Here is a 20,152-nt window from a genome sequence, read left to right on the forward strand (position 1 = left end):
TGAGACGTTTTCCGGCGGAAGATGACGTCGGAAAGATTTCGATTCGTCGCTCAGACGACGGGGGTGTTCGACGGTGGACTCCCGGGGATATCTCGCCGAGCGAAATTAAACCGGATTTCACGGGGGATTAAATGGTATTTGACGGGCCGCGAGAACGCGCGCGCGCGCGCGCGCTGCGGGACCAGGGAAGAGTAAGGGTGGAACTCATTCCACCCTTCGTATTTTGAATTTGGGCGTGAATGTGACAGTCAGTTTATACGATTTTCGGATTGATGGGCTCGTCGCGCGGAATGCCAGGAAATTACGAAAATAATTATTATCCGCGCGCTCGACACACACGCGTGCACATACAGAACGCGTGTTCGGCCGAATCGAAGGGTGGGCGAGCGAAGTGAAGAGGGGTAGCGCGCGTTCGATCGCGGATATTAACCGAGCGTGGAATCATCGTCTCCTGCTACCACGACCCCGCGTCGTTTGTGCGAGCCGACAAAACCCGAAATCGCCGGTTTGCCAGGCGAAAATGCTCGTAATCGAGGCTCGCCGCCCGCTCGGCGCGGTTTTGCGCGTGTTGTGTCTCGATAACGTTTTTGCCGGACGATATCGTCGCTGCTCTCTAGTGGTTCACCTTCGTAAAATATAAACCAAGGGTAGAGAATCCGGTGTATCAAATGCTACGCCGGGAAGTGACTTCGCGGCTGTCCATTGAGCATTCTCTCTCTCTCTCTCTCTCGCTATACTATCTTCATTTATTGAAAACCAGTGAAGGTTTTAAATGAAAGAACAGTCAAATCTTTTTGTGCGACAAAATTCTGACCGTACAAATTTTGCATATTAATATTTCAGGATAAACATAATAAGAATGTTCGTACTTTCTTTGTGAGGATTCTTTTTATAAAATAACTAAGGAACAATTTGTACTTGATGACGATCAAACTTTATCTACCTAATTATAGCGTACTTAAAGAAAAACTAGTTATGGAAGGTTAACATTACGCTTTATTCTCTTTTATAAAACTACCTATCACATTCGAAAGAAATTTTCAATTTGCAACTCAATAAATTTTTCGAATTTCGCTGTCGTATCCTGAATTGTTTGGACGCGCCACTAATCGTAGAATCTTTTCATTAACTGTGTTAAACGTGCCGATAATCACCGTGAAGAATGAAAACTCAATTAATAGTTTGCTTATAGAAGCAAGTACGCGCACACGATTTGTATAAAGGTGCATACGGATGTGCATGTTTATAGCAGTACGGTGCAGAGAGAATAAGAGAAAGAGACAGACAGACAGACAGCTAGAGAGAGAGAGAGAGAGAGAGAGAGAGAGAAACAACAATATCGCCGCGCCGCGTTGCACCGGTGTGCATCGCCGTGGGCAATGCATCAGCCTCGGCTGACCAATCCCGATAATTTACGATTATCGATCCGACCGTGGTGCTCAAATTTGCTAATTACGCAATAATTATACGGGGCTGGCATTAGATCCCCGACTAGCAGCTCTCCGGGAAAACTATCGACCGTGGCATCATCGTATCGCGCCGTTTCGGGCGGGCCAATAATAAGCCCTCGCTATGCGTGTCAATAGTTCATAGCCCCGTTGGAACGTGTATGTATTGACCCGGTTCGCGGCTGTTCTAGCGAGAGGAACGGCCGCATCCGGCGCGCCTATAGTTTCGCGACTCGCCGACGAATTCTGTGCGCCTCTCGCCGTCGCGTTCTCCATGCAATGGAGCACTGGAGAGAGAAACGAAGAGCTAGAGAGAAGGAGAGGAGAGACAGAGAGAGAGAGAGAGAGACTACACCGAATCTTAGCGTAAGGTACATTATGTACGCTCTTGGGAGTCTAGGCGGGTAATAACATTGTTATGACAGCGCGACTCTTCCTGGCCTGTGTGATAGGTTCCTATAGACAGTACGATCGCACGAGATTTTTCGAATGGGAATCATGTCTCTATTTTGTTGAAGAAACAAAACTGATATGCAGCAACTAATGTAATGAAAAGATTATGTATCTATGTATAATCCGGCTGTCTGATGTATTTAACTCGAATAAAAGTGGGAACCAAAAAAATCCAGTTCTAGTTTCCGTGATGTGATTTTTTAAAACTGACTTTAATATCATACCGCAGATTTTTTTGTGACAGATCGGGTGGCAAAAATAACTATAATATAAGCTCCGTCTGGTTTCTTTTATTATCAAACTTTACACAAGTTTTCATAATTAATATGCAACTTATGTATTAATGATACAGCGCTGCTTAAATGCAGATAATCCGTAAACTAAGTTCTTGCTCTTTTAAGTCTTTTATACATAAAAAGAACAATTTTGTTCAAGTATCCAAAAAAAATGTAGTAGATACAGATCTGAAAATAATTTTATTGTAGATCAAAATTATGTAAAATTTTTTAACTGCTTGCTAGAATGCCAAAACTTGTTGCAGCATTGCTGAGTTTCCTACATAATTATTTTAATAGTTTATCAAAATCATTCTCAAATTTGTGTCTACCTAAATTTATAGCCTCAGCAAAACCGTTCTTTCCATGTACATTTTCGGTTTCAAGGATGATCTCGTAGGTAGCTGTACATGCATATACGGCATACCCCGTAAAATAGACGGTCGTCTCCTTGTTTTCCCCGGCCTCCTCCGCTGTCGTTCGTCTAGTAGCGCCGTTTCTCGTTTAACACGGCGCGACGCGACGCGGCGTGGCGTCTCGACGCGCAGAACCGGAGACGTGCACGGAGAACGGAGTAAAAGACGAAGAGGCGGTCGGCGAAGAGGTGAACTAACAGGATCGCAACAAGTGACCGCCTCGCCCTCCTTCTATTATTTGTTCTCCCTCTCGCGTTGCAGCGGATACCCTCCGCTGCCGTCCACCACGTAGTTATCTAGCTCCCTCCCCCTCTGCCCTCCCCAGTTCCTCCATCTTTCTCGATTCTTTCGTTCGATTCTTGCGCGTATATTTCCGTCTCGCTTCGATCGTATTGCAAGTCGGACGGCTCGTTTGTCCGATGTACGGCTAAAAGGTCGGTTCTCGCCCGTCAACAGTACCGATGCATCCCGGAGTAGCTTGTAGAATTATACGCTTTCGACATTCCTCGGGAGGATCGCGTCGGGTCGTACCAAGATCACTCGAGGCGTTTACTTCGAGCTAGATACTTTGTGCATCACGATCGCGATTACGACTGCAGTTTGTCTATCGTGAATGTTTGATCGTATTAGAATTTGATAATTATTTTTACAACAGAATGAATCTCTTTAAACTTTTTTTTCTATGCTAGAATTTAATAATTATTTTTACTGAATGTACCTTTTTTGGCTATACTTTTTTAGAAAGATAAGAAGAGAACGCCCACTCGTAATTTAATTATTGACTGATTTTCGTGGCGCGAGTAACGTGTTAAAGTCGGAAAATGTAAATGCGAAAAATGAAATCTTCTTTAGCAGTAGCGTGTCCCGGATTGTTATAAATCTTGCGAATAATGGGCAATTTGGTAACACAAGTTTGTGACGTGTGAATATATGCAATGTACGCGTGTAAAGACGAGATGAAAGACACGACGAGCGGAGGCGAGCCGCGTTGCGTAACGGTGTCACGTAATAACCGACGAATCGACCTTCTCTCATAGGCCGATAACCACTTCGCGAAGAGAGCTCCCGGTGAGCAATTACTTAGTAGAAAGCATGAACGTATCTCAGACAATGATGCTGCAGGTAGAAACGGCACTCAGCTAATATGTACGTTTGAAAACAAGTATTCTCAAAATAGGATATTCCGCGCAATTATTTCATTAAAACAATATGCGTTCTGAGCGACGTAACTCCTTCGCTATTAGAACGTTCTACGATTCTCGTAGAAAGTAAGGGGAATTTTTAATTTTCTTTGCAACTTTGTGTTTTAGTATAAAATAAGCTGCATTTTGACCAAATCAAGATTTTGAACTCAAGAACTCAAGAGATAATAATAGTATGCGAATCGGGAGAAATTAAACTCAATCTGTTAATATTCGGTTCAATTTCTCCAGAGACTCTTCTACGTCAAGAGAATTCTCCTAATGTTTCTAAACGTATTAAGAGACTTGTGACAATTACACTTTCTATAAATAAATCGCCGATAAGTACGAGGACGATCTTCGTTAAGGGCAGTATTGAGCAATCTCTATATGGAAACCGTAGGTATTAATAGCGAATGTGCCGCAATGGATATTAATAACAAATGTATCATAGTGAGATATTAATAACAAGCGCATCGTACAAAGCGGATTAAAACGCAACAAGGCCGTTTGCGTAACGACATAGGTTGTTTCAATGTTACAACTGTAAGGGGGTATATCTATCCTTATAATTATACGATTCTAGAATGTTACGTTACGTGGAAATATGCATTAATACATGTAACTTGTAGCAAAGTTCAGTTATTTGCATTACACTAGATTAGTACGTATTAAAAGCTGCTATATATGAAATTAATAAAGTTAAATGTAAAAGCATTTAAATATTTTAAACTCTCAATAATGATATTGTCACGTTATTTAACAGAATACAGATACATGTTATTTCATTGTTAAACTTGATTATGTTATAAAGTTGATTATATAAATTATTACCGTTGCATTTAGATACTTTACATAAAACGGTCTTTAATGTGAATTAATAATAAAAAGTGCAGTGCAAGTGATCGAATTCACTATTAAACAAATTCATTGAAACATCTTGCGATAGTTTTCCTAATGACATCATTAACCTATCATCACTCAAAGATTTCGACATTTAAAATCAAAGAAACAGATAACGCGCGATATTGATTTTCCATAATCTTAGATCTTTGATTTATGTAATCATCAACTAATCATTGACAAGTAAAAAAATTGTATTGAATTTATTTGAATTTCTTAGTATCAGTAACTTATCAGTCGCGTATATCTTGACATGTTCAGATGATAAACAAAAATACTGCAAATCCAAGTCTGTAAGTGACTTTATACATATCTGTATGTTTAGTTTTCTAAAAATATCATTCTAATAATAAGTATACTACAAATAAAAATAGATTTACGCATGTAAACGTGTAATATAGTATTATTTTTACACAGAAAATTTAATCACTCACACACACACACACACACACACACACATATATGAAGGCACTTGTTACATAGATTGGAATTGAAATGAATTAACGAGTATCACAGTTCTCGTATTTCTTTATCAGAATAGAGATATCCTTATCGAGCGTAAGAAGCTCTTTCCTGTTTTTGTATTTATCGTGTGATTTGTAGAATTCTGTTGGTTTATCACGATATATGGAATCGCGTGAAAATCATATCTTATTTTAATTAGTGTCACATGAGTTGTCGAGCTCTCGTAGTATTTTTTTGTCGGAATAGAAACATTCTGCCTTATCGAGCATAGAAAGACCATCTCTTCTCCGTAATTTCCATTGCATCATGTGATTATTATATATAGAATATTCCAATGTGTTTGAAGCAACATATTCAACCGTTTAGTCACAATAATACACGAAATGTCGCGTGAAAATCACGGTTTACGTCAATTGACGTTAAATGTGGATTGTCGGGCTCTCGTCTTTCATGGTGGCGGCCGTAAACACGGCGCCAACGATCGAAGTCACGACAGATAGGTACCTCTTGGCAGCTTTTGTCTAGGACAGTACCAGCCTGTCCTCTCTTGGCAGCAACTCCCTGTAAGAGCGGCGTTAGAGCGACAGGCACAGCAGCATTCTGGGGCGAGACAGGCTGGTTGGTAGAAAAGGCCGCCAAGCAAATCGACGTGGACTGTACTCGCGGAGAAAGGATACGCGGAAAGATAGCGGTAGGTGGTTTGTACCATTGCATGCGGCGGTCGGTGCATTCGATCTCCGTTTCCCTTCCTCCCGGGAACGAGGAGAGTTCCTTCTTCCTCCTTCGCGCCGCATCACCGCGTCCTTTTTCTTCTCTCGTCGCAAGAACGATTCTACGAGTTTATAGACGACGAACCGATGTTGTACGTCGTAGGTGAGAGACGCCCGAAAGAGAGACGATATACGGGCAGGTAGCACGATGAACGGAGGGGCAGAACCAGAAGAAGAACGGGATGATGAGGAAAGCTTGGTGGGGTTCGCGTCATCGAAGGGGGGTTTGCGCGAGCTTAGTGGGGCGCATGGAGGGGTTTTCGTCGTTCCGCGTTGTCGGGGTGGTAGGGCACGTAGTGCACAGGCGCTCTCGGAGGGGCGGCCGAGAACGTGTAAATGCGTGCGTAATGCCGTTGGAACGTATGTATCTTGCGTTGCGTGCAAGCGACTACGCACACGCACGCAGGCCGGGACGAACGGGGGAGAGCTCCGGCTTCCTGTATCGTGAGTCGCGCGCGGCGTTCCATGCATATTGATATTTTCGATATAAGCAGGATCAGCGAGCATGAACGTACGATTATTCGCGCGAGCCGACGTCTTCCAGGCATGAAGCTTTCCGTAGTTTTTTTTTCCTTTTCTTTTATTCGTGGATTTAAGGACCGCGAAATGAAAATCACTGCTGAAAGCTATTACGGGATTACTCTTCCAGATCATATCTCGCAGCTTGAGAGAGATTGAAGTACCATAAAATGAAAGATACTGACGTCTTACTAAGGCAACCACACACTCAGAGAAAGATATACTTGAGATGTACATTAATTCTACGTATTTCTACGTAACTCTTATAGTTGCCACCACTGTCTTTTTCTCAGAGGGTAGAGGAAAGTGTGCTGAAGATCGAGGTTGGACGCATTGTATACCTGAGTCACTTGATTTTTTTCACCGCCAACCTAATTGAATTACTTCACAGACCGGTTTTTCATTCGTTGCTCAACTTATGACTTAACCTGATGCTTTACTCAATGAACTTCACTTATGACATTATCATGGATGAAGCCTATTGGATAAAACATCGGGTTAAGTCTAATTACAAGTTAACCAGCGAACAAAAAACCCAGCCTATATGTGTTTTAAGAAACACATAAAGATAAGAGTTAGACAGTAATACATGTATGTTTTATGAATGGATGGTTTTTGATGGGATGAGTTCTCAAAAATGTTTGCATATATCAGAAAAGAGAAAAAGAGAGATAGACAGAGGACAAAGTTAATTTCGCAAGAACATGCTTGAAAAAAAAATGGTCCGTGTATGAATTTAATGCAAATATCAAGCGGCAAAATATTTGGTGCGTGAATGTCGCATGAGAATCGAGCAGCGTCGGGCGACACGCATTTAAATCGCGCATCACTTAACAGGCTGCGCATTTCGCGTTTTATCTGGCAAAAATAGCATCGAGCGTTAAAAAACGAAAATAGGAATCCGCGTATGCACCGTACGGTACCGTTGGAAAACCAAATTAGGATCGTGCTTTACGGTACCCGGTCGGTCCGGTGCTCGTCCGGTCGGCATGCGGATTTCCGCGTGGCTTCGCCGCACCGTCCCCGGCATTGAATTAATTTTCGCACAAAGAATAGAGCTTAATTATAGTTCAGTAGTCGGATATTGGGAGCGTGCCCGATAACGTTGTTTCATTGGCGCCGGATAGAGCCAATGGACCAAAATTACGCTTTGCCCATTTTGCAAACTGTCACTTTCATATCGTCCCTCCCTCCCCCCCCCCCTGCGCTTATAATATAGTGCATGATACCACGCATTGTTCCTCCGTCAATGTATAATACCAAATGATTGGATTATTAATTGCGATCGGTGCTATTTATCCGCTTTTTCGACAAAGCTGACAGCGGTGGAAAAAGCTGAGGGGAAAAGCGAGGAAAAAAGGAATCCATACAATTGACGCAAGATTATATTCTAACGAGACGAAATGTTCTTCGCTTTTAGTTTTTCTGTTACTTCGTTACTATGGTTTCTTTCATTTTGCACGCGATCCTACATTGGGGGTTTACGGTCCTGGTTGCGAGCACGACGAGTACGATGGTGTAGCGGAGCACAATCCCAAGTAGAAATAAAGGCTGTGAAAAGCGCGCTCGTCACTCTTTTCAACTACTCTCATCTCTAGTCCTCGCCTCGCAGCCATTCTCTCTCTCTCTCTCTCTCTTCCTCGAATCCTGGAGGAATCGGGATCAAGTTACGTTCCTCTTCTCATTCTGCATAGTGCGCAGTAACGAAGGTTCTGTACTGTCTTAAAATACTGACGACTACATTTGAATTCAAGTAGCGAATATCCGTATTAACATCCTTCGTAGACCCACCGAGTCTTTTTCAACTCAAGCAAAATTTCACTCAAATTTCTTGGCATAAATTTTAATGTTTATTTAATAAAGATTTTAATATTTGAATTAAATAACTATTTGGCAAGATAAGCAGAGATGTTAAAAGGTAATCCTGAATTTTTCTGGAGTCTTTGAAAGCCTAAAACCGTAAAAAAAATTTGGGCCAGACAGAAGAGACCCAGAGTGTCTACGAAGAGTTAAGAGCATCAAAATGTACTCCGTTACCAAATAACGAAAAACTATTTCGCATTCTCGTAGTTTCTGGGCACGTCACGTATGTTCCGATATCGCATCGAAAGTGACAAATCGATGCGAGCTTGAAGGCCGAATTGAACGCGAAAATATGTGTGCTCGATCGTGCGCAGAAATTTCGAGGACGATCCAGCGATTTCGCGAGGACGCGACGGCCTTGAGATCGCGCGATTAACAGTATTCCGCCGCGACAGTCCGCGCATACATAGACCTTTCCACTTAGCGCGGACGTTGCCATAGGTCCTGGTAGTTTTTCGTGCGATCGATAAATCGTCTGGTCTTGTTATACATCGAAAAACGAGCTCGAAAGAGTATCGATACAAAACGGAACACGGCAAACGCATGGAATTACGTCATCTCTACTGATAACGAATCGTGACGTTTTATCAATTGTTCTAATAACAGGTACGAAGAGAAGCGGCACTGCGGAAATTTAAAAATTCAATCCATTCTTTAATTTAAAACGTAATCGCTCGGGTTTTCCATTTGATTCATCAGACAATCGAATTTATTAGATATTTTCGGTAAGACTCCATATGATTTTAAAATATCCTTATTTTATTATATATTTAAGAAATGTAATAGATCTAGCCAAGTGCAAAAATTGTCGCGTTGAAAAAATTCTAGAATAAGATTAAACTTATATCGCGTCGATTAGGATCTCGAATCGTATATCCGATTCTTTTTTTCATGACACAGCTGATATGGCGGCAGAGTCGCAGCGAAATGTTACGCCATCTCGCCTTTCTAGACTATCTGGGTCACGAATTTCTTGTTCGTGTGCATGTATTTATGTATATGCGCACGATGATCGTCGCTGCTGCATCCCACAGACATCTCACGAGAGCGTGCGATGATGGTTTGGCAGATGGCCTACCATTTTTCCTGGCCGATCCAGCTTGTTATCTTCGTTTCCTGAAAAGCCACGAAACTCTCAGGTTGCTTGGAAATTTATAGCCACCAGTCAGAGATTGTAACAGAGTGTACTGCGACGATTAACTACTTCAAATATTGGCTTCTGACCGGTATCGAAATAAACATGGTCCGCATACGGCCGCGTGAGATTTCTCGAGGAAACAAATATATCGCACAGTATTTTCCCCTATATAATGTTTGCGATTTTGTAAGTTTAAATAGAAAATTGTTCTTTGACAACGAAAAATCGAATTTTTTGCAATACATTCTTCGTCCACAAAGATGCTCATTAGCTTCAATATTACACTGATAAAAAAAATTGTACTGAATTTTAACAAATATTTCTTTGAGTAATACTAATTTAACATTTATAACACTTGCGATAAACAAATATTTAATAAGTAAAAAATAATAGTTAAATTAATCAAATATAGATATCAAATATAGATATGTTAATAAATGTTTAACTAATATTATTCACACAATTTATTAAAATTTAGTACGTTTTTCTCTCATAAAAAATTACTTGTCAATTTAAGTTATAGTTTGTGGTATTAATTACGTACTCCAGCTTGAATTACTGTGTTTCAAAACCGATAAATAATCGGCACACGGTTTATACTTGAAATGCAAGGTTCTCATAAAAATATTATTAGGCACCAAGATCTTCGCTCGAAATGTCCTTTTTCGTTTATTTACCTATATTGAATATTTCTCGGTCAATTTTCACCTAGTTGTATTAATCATTTTTTATATATATATTTTATATTTGCTACGAAAAAGAAGAATTTAAAAAATTATCGAAACAAAAAAGGAAGTTAGCAATGCAGTTAACTTCCGCGTTCAAGTTCGACTTCATTTTGCGCGTCTTAGCGAAGGTATTCGCAAATATTCCCGAGTGCCCGTGCAATAGTGCACATTTTATGGCAGGTCGTAAGCCGCTGGTATCACCTACGAAATATTAGACTTGACGGATGCATTTTCATAATGTGATCTCCGCAGCGATGCTGTGAAGATCTCCTATGCGCCATCGGATGGATATTTTATGAAGTCACTTGTGGTTTTTCAACATTGTATTGCAAACGCCATTTCCTTGATCATCCTTAATTAAAAAAAAAAACCTTGTTGATATGATAATCTCTTTTTCTTGTCGTTGACGATCCTTTTTTTTTTGTCATATATTCCACATGTGCATTCCAATCAGAATTGACTAAACAGTAATTTATTTTTAACATCAGGTCGCAAACGACGAGGATTATTCGATTTAAGATTCGAACGAGTTAATAAATCGAATCCTTTCTTGAGAAAACATTTTTGACGTCATCTGTACGTTCCTGCTCGAATGAACGTGCGTTAACATTTTGGGTTAACACCCAAAAAATATGCGTAACGAGACGTAAATTTTGCTACTTTATCTCGTGCAGCAGCGGGTACTTTCGTCGGTGCATGCGTCTTCGATCCCGTCGCGAAAATAAATGCGACTCGGCGACGGGAGCGCACGACGACAGTTTCGGCTAGTAAATATGATTTATCTGGAGCACTCCGCGCAGAGGCGAGCTGCGCATAAACTGCTCGTAAAGTGCAGCGCGATCCCCGGGCAGCTGGGCGAGTAATCTGATAATGCAGGTGCTACGAGCCGACGACGTGAGTGACGGTATTAACATGCTGAAATTACGGTTAACGTCGTGTATTACCGTTGATCTTAACGTTCCCTCGCTTGATGTCTGTGTTCTTCTTCCCCTCGAAAAGTGTCAACGTAAAATTGTCAATGTAACGACCTGCAGCTTTGGTTTTTAGAAAGCGATTTATATTCCCAATTTATAATTGTATTCACGTTGTTATACTTGTGTTTTTATCGTTTTTACGTCCCGTCGCCGTAATCTTCGCAAGCTTATTGTCAAAGGCATCTTCGAAACCTTCGGAGGTCAGGGTTCAAGCATACAGAACGATACGGTGTACGGGCTCACCTGCCGATGCACCTTAATCGCGTAGTCATTAGAACTTCTTGTTAGTACCGGCGAGTCGTTCGGCGCGATTTAATGTTTTAACGAGCAACGCAGTTTACGATGATGATTTTACAACGATCGGGACGATCGCTCCTTTCCTTCTCATCTGGTCGATTCTTGTGGGCAAATCACTATCGCCGAAAGTCTTTAACGATTCAGCCGCACGATTACGAAGATTAACGCGACCGATAAATGTATCCCTAATGATAAAAAGCACTTCCTGCATACGGTTTTACGACACGTGAATGTCTTTGTGAAAAAAATATATCTCGAACGAAAATTCAGACGGGAGGTGAACGGGCTGACCATTCTCGCGATTCCACAGTTCGATACGTGCGGAAGAATGGCGGTAGTGAGGACATCGAAAATAAAAATGTTAAAGCTCGCCCAATTTCGCTCGCCGAATCGTTACGGAATTCTGCTGTTTGCTTCGTCGGTTCGCTGTAGTCCCTCTTTCAATTTTCATTATCGCAGTTTGTTTTCGGATTTGATCTGTTGTCCAGTCAGAAGCACGTATCCGCGGGTTTTATTGTCCGACGCGGAATTATTTTCTTTCTGCCGTTGGATCCACGTTCATTCCACGTGCAACTGAAATCGAAATGCAGACTTCCCTTTCGCGAGACGACGATTCGCGTTAACGTTCGGAGATTATTTACCAGTATGTTCTCTGAAAAATGTATAGGATTTACTCTTTTAAATTTTGACAAATTTAATTAGTGATATAATTGTTACAAAATTGAATTATAAATTGATTTAGAACGGAGAGAGAATTTTGTTGGGACTTGAAAATCCTGGATCGATAAATCGATTTAGATATAGTTTAGATCTAGTTCCTTAATTATTTTTCGTGAGATTTTCGCCCAAATCTCTCGTGCAGTTTTATTTAGACGATTTTACATAAATGCAATTAATTATTACTATAAAACAACGTAATGATATAAACGAGCTGTGTCCTGTCTTTCATCACGTCGCACCATTTTCCGCAGGACCTTCAATTTTCAATGTGGGACAGTGAAAGAACCGCTGCCACGGTATGTGCTTGGCTTATATAGATCGTGCCTATGTATCTGCCGTAGCTGCAGGCGCGACGCCAAGTTGAGAAGAGTATAGAGGCTACGCTTATATACATCCACTGCGTAGCGAGGTAAATGGATGGTCTCTCTCTTATGTACGTAGGCGTCTACATAGTTGCAGATCGATATATACGTAGGTATATGCATCTGCCTTCTAACCTACCTACCTTTGCGAGGCCGCCAATATATAGAACGAAAATCATTTCGTCGAGCAAGAAAAGTCATGACTGCCATGAGGCTGCCATTCGGATAATCCGCGAGCGTTTGCGAGCGAGTTTCGAGGCGCTTATATCGTTATTTTATGAGAAAATTTGAAATAAAAGATCGTATTCTGGTACTCTCGCTCCTTCGAGATTTGTCTTTTGGCGTTTTTCCCGAGGTTAAATCGTCACGATCGCCCTTCCCCGCCGATATTCCCGATTAATGTGACTCCGCTAATGCGAATCCACGTGGCCGAGTCGTCGCGCCTAATTGCAAGAGCATCGCGCCGGATCGAATCGCCTTCGGGGTAAACTATCGATTCTCGGGCAAATCCTCCGTACCTCCGGGATCGGGAGGAAGGATGCGCGCGTGGCTCTTCTCGTGCGTGTGCGTCTCTCCAAAGTGCGGATTCGGCGCGCACGTCACCTGCAATTAGGCGAGTCCGTCGCCGCACCACACACGCGGCATCCATCCTGCCTGTGTTTCAGACGTTTCAGCGGTGCGCGCTGATGCTTAGCTCAGCTCGGTCCATAGGCAATTTCGGACTTTGTCATGGTAATTTCTCGCTTGACCAAAATAACATGACGACGACGACGACGACGACGAAGACGAGGATGACGATAGCCCGGCATGGCATGAAATTTCTGAGTATGACCGATCTAATTTCTTTGTGCACCCTCTCGGATTTCTGGAGAGATCGATAAGAAAATCACGATGGTTTCACAAGACTACATAATCTCATGAAACGATGTCTATCTATGTATATTTTGAATTTGCTTTTTAGCCTGAAACGTCACACTTTTAAATTATACGCTATATATTTATATGTATAAAATTTCATACGTGCGAGTTCTAGTTATTATTAAAAATTTGATTGACGTAATTAAGTGCATTATATATTTGGGAAGGCGAGTTTTCTAGAAAGGCGGCTGGCTCTGGAAACAAATAATCGAATTTAATAGAACGGCTCGTTCCCCTCGTATCATATTCTTCTGCTAAACCGAGAGAATAGAACGCCGGCAATTTTTCGATTCAAATTCAGTCTTAAATTGCGTTTGCGTCATCGCACGTCGAAATCCGCACGTACACGGCTCATTGTTCGTCCGTTCGATCGACGCTCCCGGACGGTATAGGTATCGAGCGAAATGCAAAATAGTGCCATCGCCGGTAGCCTCGCGCGCACGTGAGAGAGCAATGGCGGACCCGTTTCCTCCTTTTTTCGCCACGCTCGCGCTATATACCTGTATGTATCGTGCCGCCTACACGCGCGGACCTCGCCTCGATAACACCTGGCGCGAAAATGTATTCGGCGTGGTGGCCGTCGACGTCGTTCGAAGCCTCGGCTCGATAGGATCGATAGACGCTACCAGAAACGTCAGAGAGAGAGAGAGAGAGAGAGACAGAGAGCGCTGAGGGTGGAAGAGGAAGAGGGGGAGAGAGGGGGAGAGAGAGAGAGAGAGAGAGAGAGCCGGCCGGCTGGCTGGCTGGCCTCTCCACGTCCGCGCCGGGGTCGCCCGGAAACTGCCTCTGCGATTCCGCCTCTGTGAGACCGTCCCGTACACACGCACATACGTACGCTTATACGTACACGCGCGTGTACACGTGCTGCTGCTAGTAGTGCATGGCAAAAGGGTAAAACGAAATTTATCCTTCGCATCGACTCTCGAGCTCTTCGCTGGATTTCCTTCCGTGCATGCGCGTAGCATTTTCTCATTCCCTTTCAGAACGCGAGTTTTGAATTTGCCGTAATTTTCTTTTTCTTGGAAAATTTTTAACCTGAAACAATTTCTTTTGCTGATCTCTGAAACCATCGGACGAAACATTGAATATTTTTGCAACTGTTTAATGTGATAGTATTAATCATGAATTATTATAATTGCAGTTGATCAAAGTGTGTCTTTTGCGTTCGGTATCTATCAATGTGGATTAACTTTAGTCTCTCTAATTCTTAGAGAAAAAGATGAAGAGTTGGTTGAAATGAGATTAAAATTAAATTACATTGGTAGAAACGGGTATCAATCGATCTATCGCGAAAATGTAATCATCCCGGGCAATCCTACGCCTATACTTACCGTGTTTCACAAAGGTGCGCAACCGCGATTTGGAAACCCGAAAGAAGGTGCTGGTCCACTGTCCATGCCAGTTCGATAATGTAACTGTTTAATCGATGCTAAGTAAGTGAGTAGAGTCGAAGAAGGAAGCTGACGAAACTCATGGAAATGAGAGACTCACCTACTTTTGGAGCAAACAATACGGTTGGCTGACGAACGTATCTATTGCAAGCAGAAAAATAAGGTCGAAAAATAAAGCCACTTTTGTTATTTGTCTTATTATACGCAATTGCCAGTTATATATAATTATACGAAAGTAATTAATTGATATTTTTATGAAATTATCAAGGGTACTATAAATTACCTGTATAAAATGGCTACACGTTGATGACACGTAGTAGAAGTTAAACATATTTATTTTGTTCATATTTATCTTTCTGTTATTTTCTCTTAAATTCTTAATGTGAGAATACATTAAATTTTATTAATTCTTATTTCTTATTACTTTATTCACTAATTTTTGCTGGAAATAAATCTTGCATTGATTGGAATTTATGTGACAAAAATAGACAAATCGGAATTTTATACGTAACTCTATTATATTATTTTAGTATCGCGAGATGTAACCAAATATCTAATTACAATATTTGGAATTCTGATTAATATGATTGGAATCTACTGATTCATTTTCAATGACAAATTTATTTTAGTATTTTTATATTAATATTGAATCATTAGTTCATAAAATTTCTAATTATATATTTGAAATTATGATATGAACAATTGTTGCATTATGAAAAATTCTATCAATATGATGAGGCACATAGATATAACTCGCGCACTGACAAAAGTTCTGGCAACTATAAAACGACAACTCTAAAATTTAAATACTTACAATTAGTTTTATAAAGCAATGAGAACTGAATACTAGATATTTTTATACAATTATACTATATTTTTATAATATTCAGTACCATTTTAATTCTTATCACTTTGCAAAAACTTAGTTGCAAGTACTTAAATTTTAGAATTGTAAATTTATATATGTTACCAAAACTTTTTTTTCTCTCAGTGCGCTTAACGCTTTTCCAAAATTTTCCAAATTAAACAATGTTCTCCGTGTATGCATATTTCAAAAATGGCAAAAAATCCTTATTGTTTAAAAAAAATTTGGCGAAACGCGGTGCTCGTGTTTTTATCTTATCAGTGCATTTTCTACGGTACCAGCACTTACAGTAAATCCGTGTTTCTAAAAAAGCGACTCGTGGCGTAATCAGCCAGTAAACGCGAGTCCGATTGCACGAAACGCTCGGCTCGCCTTTTACGTTACGTTGCATTACATTACATTACGTTACGTTACGGTGAGCGGTAGAGTCCACGTTACGAGTCCACGCGTATCGCCTCGCAACGGTGCTACGGGACGGCTCGAAGAGCGGTCGCCGGTGCAACGGTGACACGTAGCGAGACCCGCGTACCACCGCCACGACGAGATCAAAAGGTACGTACAACGGCACACGCCTCTCACTATTGCGAAAGCTGCGCGCCGCGTTGTACTCTGTTGGAACATACGGCTCGAGTGAAAAAAAGCCGCTCTCATCACGACTGACGATTCTCCGGGTTAGTCACGCGAGCGCGTTCCCCATTTACCCCACCATTACGTTTACCTGAGAGTTTCGGCGATTTCATCTCGATTGATATTTGAATTTCATGCCGATTGAGTACTCGATCCTGGATTCTTGAACGAGTAGAATCGAGTAAATATGTAAATATATATATGGGAAATGGAGGCAGAGCGAAAGAAAAAAGATTGAAGAGTTACTATTATATGTGTATATATGGTTATTTTACTTTTGTTACACATAATTATAAATAATAGAACATAAATATAGTTATGTAACATAGATATTAATTGATTATGCAATTATTTTATTTTTATTTGATTATAATAAATATAGAAAACAGACTTGTGCATTTTACTACACAAAGTCTTCTCTCCTTTACGCAATTAGATTTGATTGAAAATTACTTACGTGCTGATGCCGTTATGCAGAAATGTGTTAACAGGAAGGAGCTCGACACGGAAGTCTTTTCAATCTTCTATTTTTGTATTTATGGATAACGCTCAGTGAATCGCATACTTTCAGTATCGACTCAGAAGAAAACCGCGATTAATAGAACAATTACACGCCGCCAGTCTCGTTGCTTCATTGCACGTTTATTATACTTTCACCCTCTCACCTCTCGATGCGGGTCAATGATATATCCCGCGTTTTGTTTTCTTTTTTGCGCCATTCTGCCATTTTTTCGCTTTAAGTCTCGTCAAAGTACAAGCGTACTTTTAGTAAAAATATTCTAGTGAAAACAGTGCCACCGAGTATGTCGTGCCACTATACTTTTCGTTCTGACGTTACGATCAGTATAATCTTCTCAGAACGCGAACGTGGCTTTCGCTAATAACTCGTTATTGAGAATGGCACGGAGCTCAAAGTGAAGAGAAAAGAGCGACTTTCCGCGCTCGTCCCGGATCGCATCGTCAACAATCTTTCACTTCCGCCATGCCGCGGAAAGAAAGCGAGTATAGGTACGCATTGACACGGCCATTTTCGAAGTAGAGAGCAAACGAAATTTATCGACGACCCCACGTTGCAACTCTATTGCATAGGAAACACGCAATTTACTCAATTTTCCCGTAAAAATATTTTCAAGTGCTTTCGGGAAAACAATAACTTAGGCGATAATATAAACTTCTACCTTGCTAGATAAAGGAAGTTCTCGGAATTGTAATTAGTAGTCACGTTTGCAAATCATTCCTTATGTAATAAAAGGAGAAGAAAGAAAAGGAGAAAGAGAACAGAGTCGGGAGCAACAATGCTAATTGACATTGACGTAATCTAAAAGTCAAACGTCGTCCAAGTTCATTTCCGGAGGGATGACTGATTCGCAGTCATTTTGACTTAGCAACACCCAGATCCGAATCCAGTACGTTGCCGGATACGTTGATCACATCAAGCTCTCTGTGAGTGCTAATAGTAAATATAATCAAAGAAAAATATGAGTGAAAATAAGTTAATCAGGGACGAGAATAATTAAAATCTTAATATATATATATATATATGTCAAAATGTTATTAGGCAGAAAACATTATGGCCGATCCATTCTTCTTTCAATCTATTCTTATATCCTTTATTTTAAGACCGTAATATCTTAAGATACCGTTACGTAATTCATGACATCTTAAGACTGTACTTAAGACAGACTTAAATGTAAGAATCGACTACGAATGCCATATTAACATCGACATTATTTAAGTCAATCTTGAAATAAGAACGGACTATGAACATCGGTATTCATAATCAATTCTTATTTCAAGACCGTCTTAAGTAATATCTTAAGACGTTAACGCAGTCCTCTGATTAATTCGTGAATCTCAAGACTGAACTTGAGACTGACTATGAATACCGAGCTATGACAACTAAAAAAAAAATACGTTCTATGTTTATTGTAAAATCGAGTTCGAGAAGATCGCGGAGAAGATCGCGATTATGTCGAATGGCGTCTCTTTCTCTACCGCGCGATTTCCGTTCGTCACTCGGCGTAACGCGGCCTTTCATTTCGTCCTCCTCCCTCGCTGGTGGTCCCCCCGTTCGATTTTCCGTTTGCGTCGGTCTAGAGAACGGTCGCGTGTCCATCTCTTCACGTGCCACACTCGCGGAGACGAGCGTCGCCAATGAGTACTTTCAAAATTGAAACGAGAAAGTCGCGCCTATATCAAGCGTGTCTCGTTTATAACGATGATGATAACGTAGGAGCGGGTACGCGGACGCTCTCGTTCGGCGAGACGCACCAGGATATGACGGATCACTTACGGAGGCGTCGCTGACTAGTCGTGGAGGAATTCGAGATTGGTGCTTTTGCGTGGCGACGATAGCGGATACCGGCTGTGCTCTGTTCGACTGCGTTCTATAACAATGATTCGTACCTTAAGAATTTATCGATGGTGTGACGAACGTTCGATCGTTATAGAATCCATACAGAAACTACAATGTTTGTAATGTTTTCAGTCAACGACTCTTAAAGAAAATTTTAAGATTCTTTAGAAAAGATTTTTTTAGAAATTTTATTCATTGAATATTTTAATCTTACGTACATTTAATATGTAGATATTTTATTTCTCATTAGAATTTTAAGCATGTTCTTATTTTTAATTCAATTGCTGCGGACGTCTTATTATTCAATCTTTTATAATAATAGATTTAACGTAATAAGTATAATCGTCATAGGAATCAGACTATTTCATTGCCGTTATAGCAAAGTAAATGTTGAACTGCTCGGGGCGAATCGTTCGGAAAGATAAAAAGAGGTTGGTCTAGTCGCGAGTTCACGAACTTAGCGTGTTCACGTGCGATCAGTCCGCACCCTTCTATCGTGGAATTCCACCTGGAATTCGTCCTCTGCTTGTCCTGGAGAAAGTGAAACTCCCGTTCGCCACGAGACGAAATAAGCAGGCGGAAGATGCCCGACGACAATGACAATGGGCACTTCGTACCACTTCGTACCAGACACGCTGCTTAAAGAGGAAGAGCGCTGGATAAATACGGACATTGGCGATACAGAGTGCGGAGAACAGTGTAGAGTACAAGTCATCGCATAGGTCCACGTGAAAGTCTTCAATCTCTGGTATCTGTATGTGATACCTTTTGGGTCGCCTTCTTTGAAATAAGAAAAATAAACTGGATATTATGCGAAAGACATTGTATCAGCGAATAAACAGATAGTTTCAGGAATTAATCAAATTTTACGCATGCAAACAGAACGCTCAGACAATTTATAAAATTATTCGTCTTCTCAACCGACAATTCTTTCACTTTTGCTTTGATGCAAATTACGAAAAGTTACAAAATTATTCAGTCATAATTAAACAACAGCACTTCTTCTTATCGAAGGTGCTTCTTATACCGGTAGCATCTTTTACACATCTCGCATCTTAAAATCAAGCGACATGTTTTTTAATACAGTGTACGATCTTCATTATGGCGTTTAACTGGAGATTAAATGTACTATGATTTATTTGTAAATTATTAATTTCATTGCAGATGGCTTAATGTAAATCAAAACGTTTAGAAGAAATTGAAAATTGCAATTTATTAATATACATTAATAATTTTGTCTTGATAAGCACTTAACATTGTGCCTGGCTCATTGCTCTTAGTTTCTTGTTCAAACAATTATTCATGCTGCCGGACATTCACATAAATACCGGCGAGAAAAGATTATAAGCCCAAGTGCTTCTTCTCTATGCACTTGACTCGTAAGATTAGGTTGAGACGGATCGATCGCTGACACCTAAAATATTTACAGGCGCACCAAGGCGAATACATATCGCAATCTTATTATTATGTAACTTGTTACAAG

General features: G+C 40.7%; 1 protein-coding gene and 1 long non-coding RNA gene across 3 annotated transcripts in view; one reads left to right on the top strand and one right to left on the bottom strand.

Annotated features, from left to right (window-relative positions):
- Window positions 1–20,152, top strand: part of mam (neurogenic protein mastermind) — a 199,925-nt gene that overhangs the window by 52,632 nt on the left and 127,141 nt on the right. The window lies entirely within an intron of this gene.
- LOC147906630 (uncharacterized) overlaps window positions 8,639–20,152 on the bottom strand; it is a 32,428-nt gene continuing 20,914 nt past the window's right edge. The window contains exon 2 of the long non-coding RNA XR_015548239.1: window positions 8,639–20,083. This is a non-coding gene — a long non-coding RNA (uncharacterized LOC147906630). The remainder of the gene's footprint in view (window positions 20,084–20,152) is intronic.

The sequence above is a fragment of the Acromyrmex echinatior genome, chromosome 19 (assembly GCF_024713525.1).
Source record: "Acromyrmex echinatior isolate Ae372 chromosome 19, ASM2471352v2, whole genome shotgun sequence".
NCBI lineage: Eukaryota > Metazoa > Arthropoda > Insecta > Hymenoptera > Formicidae > Acromyrmex > Acromyrmex echinatior.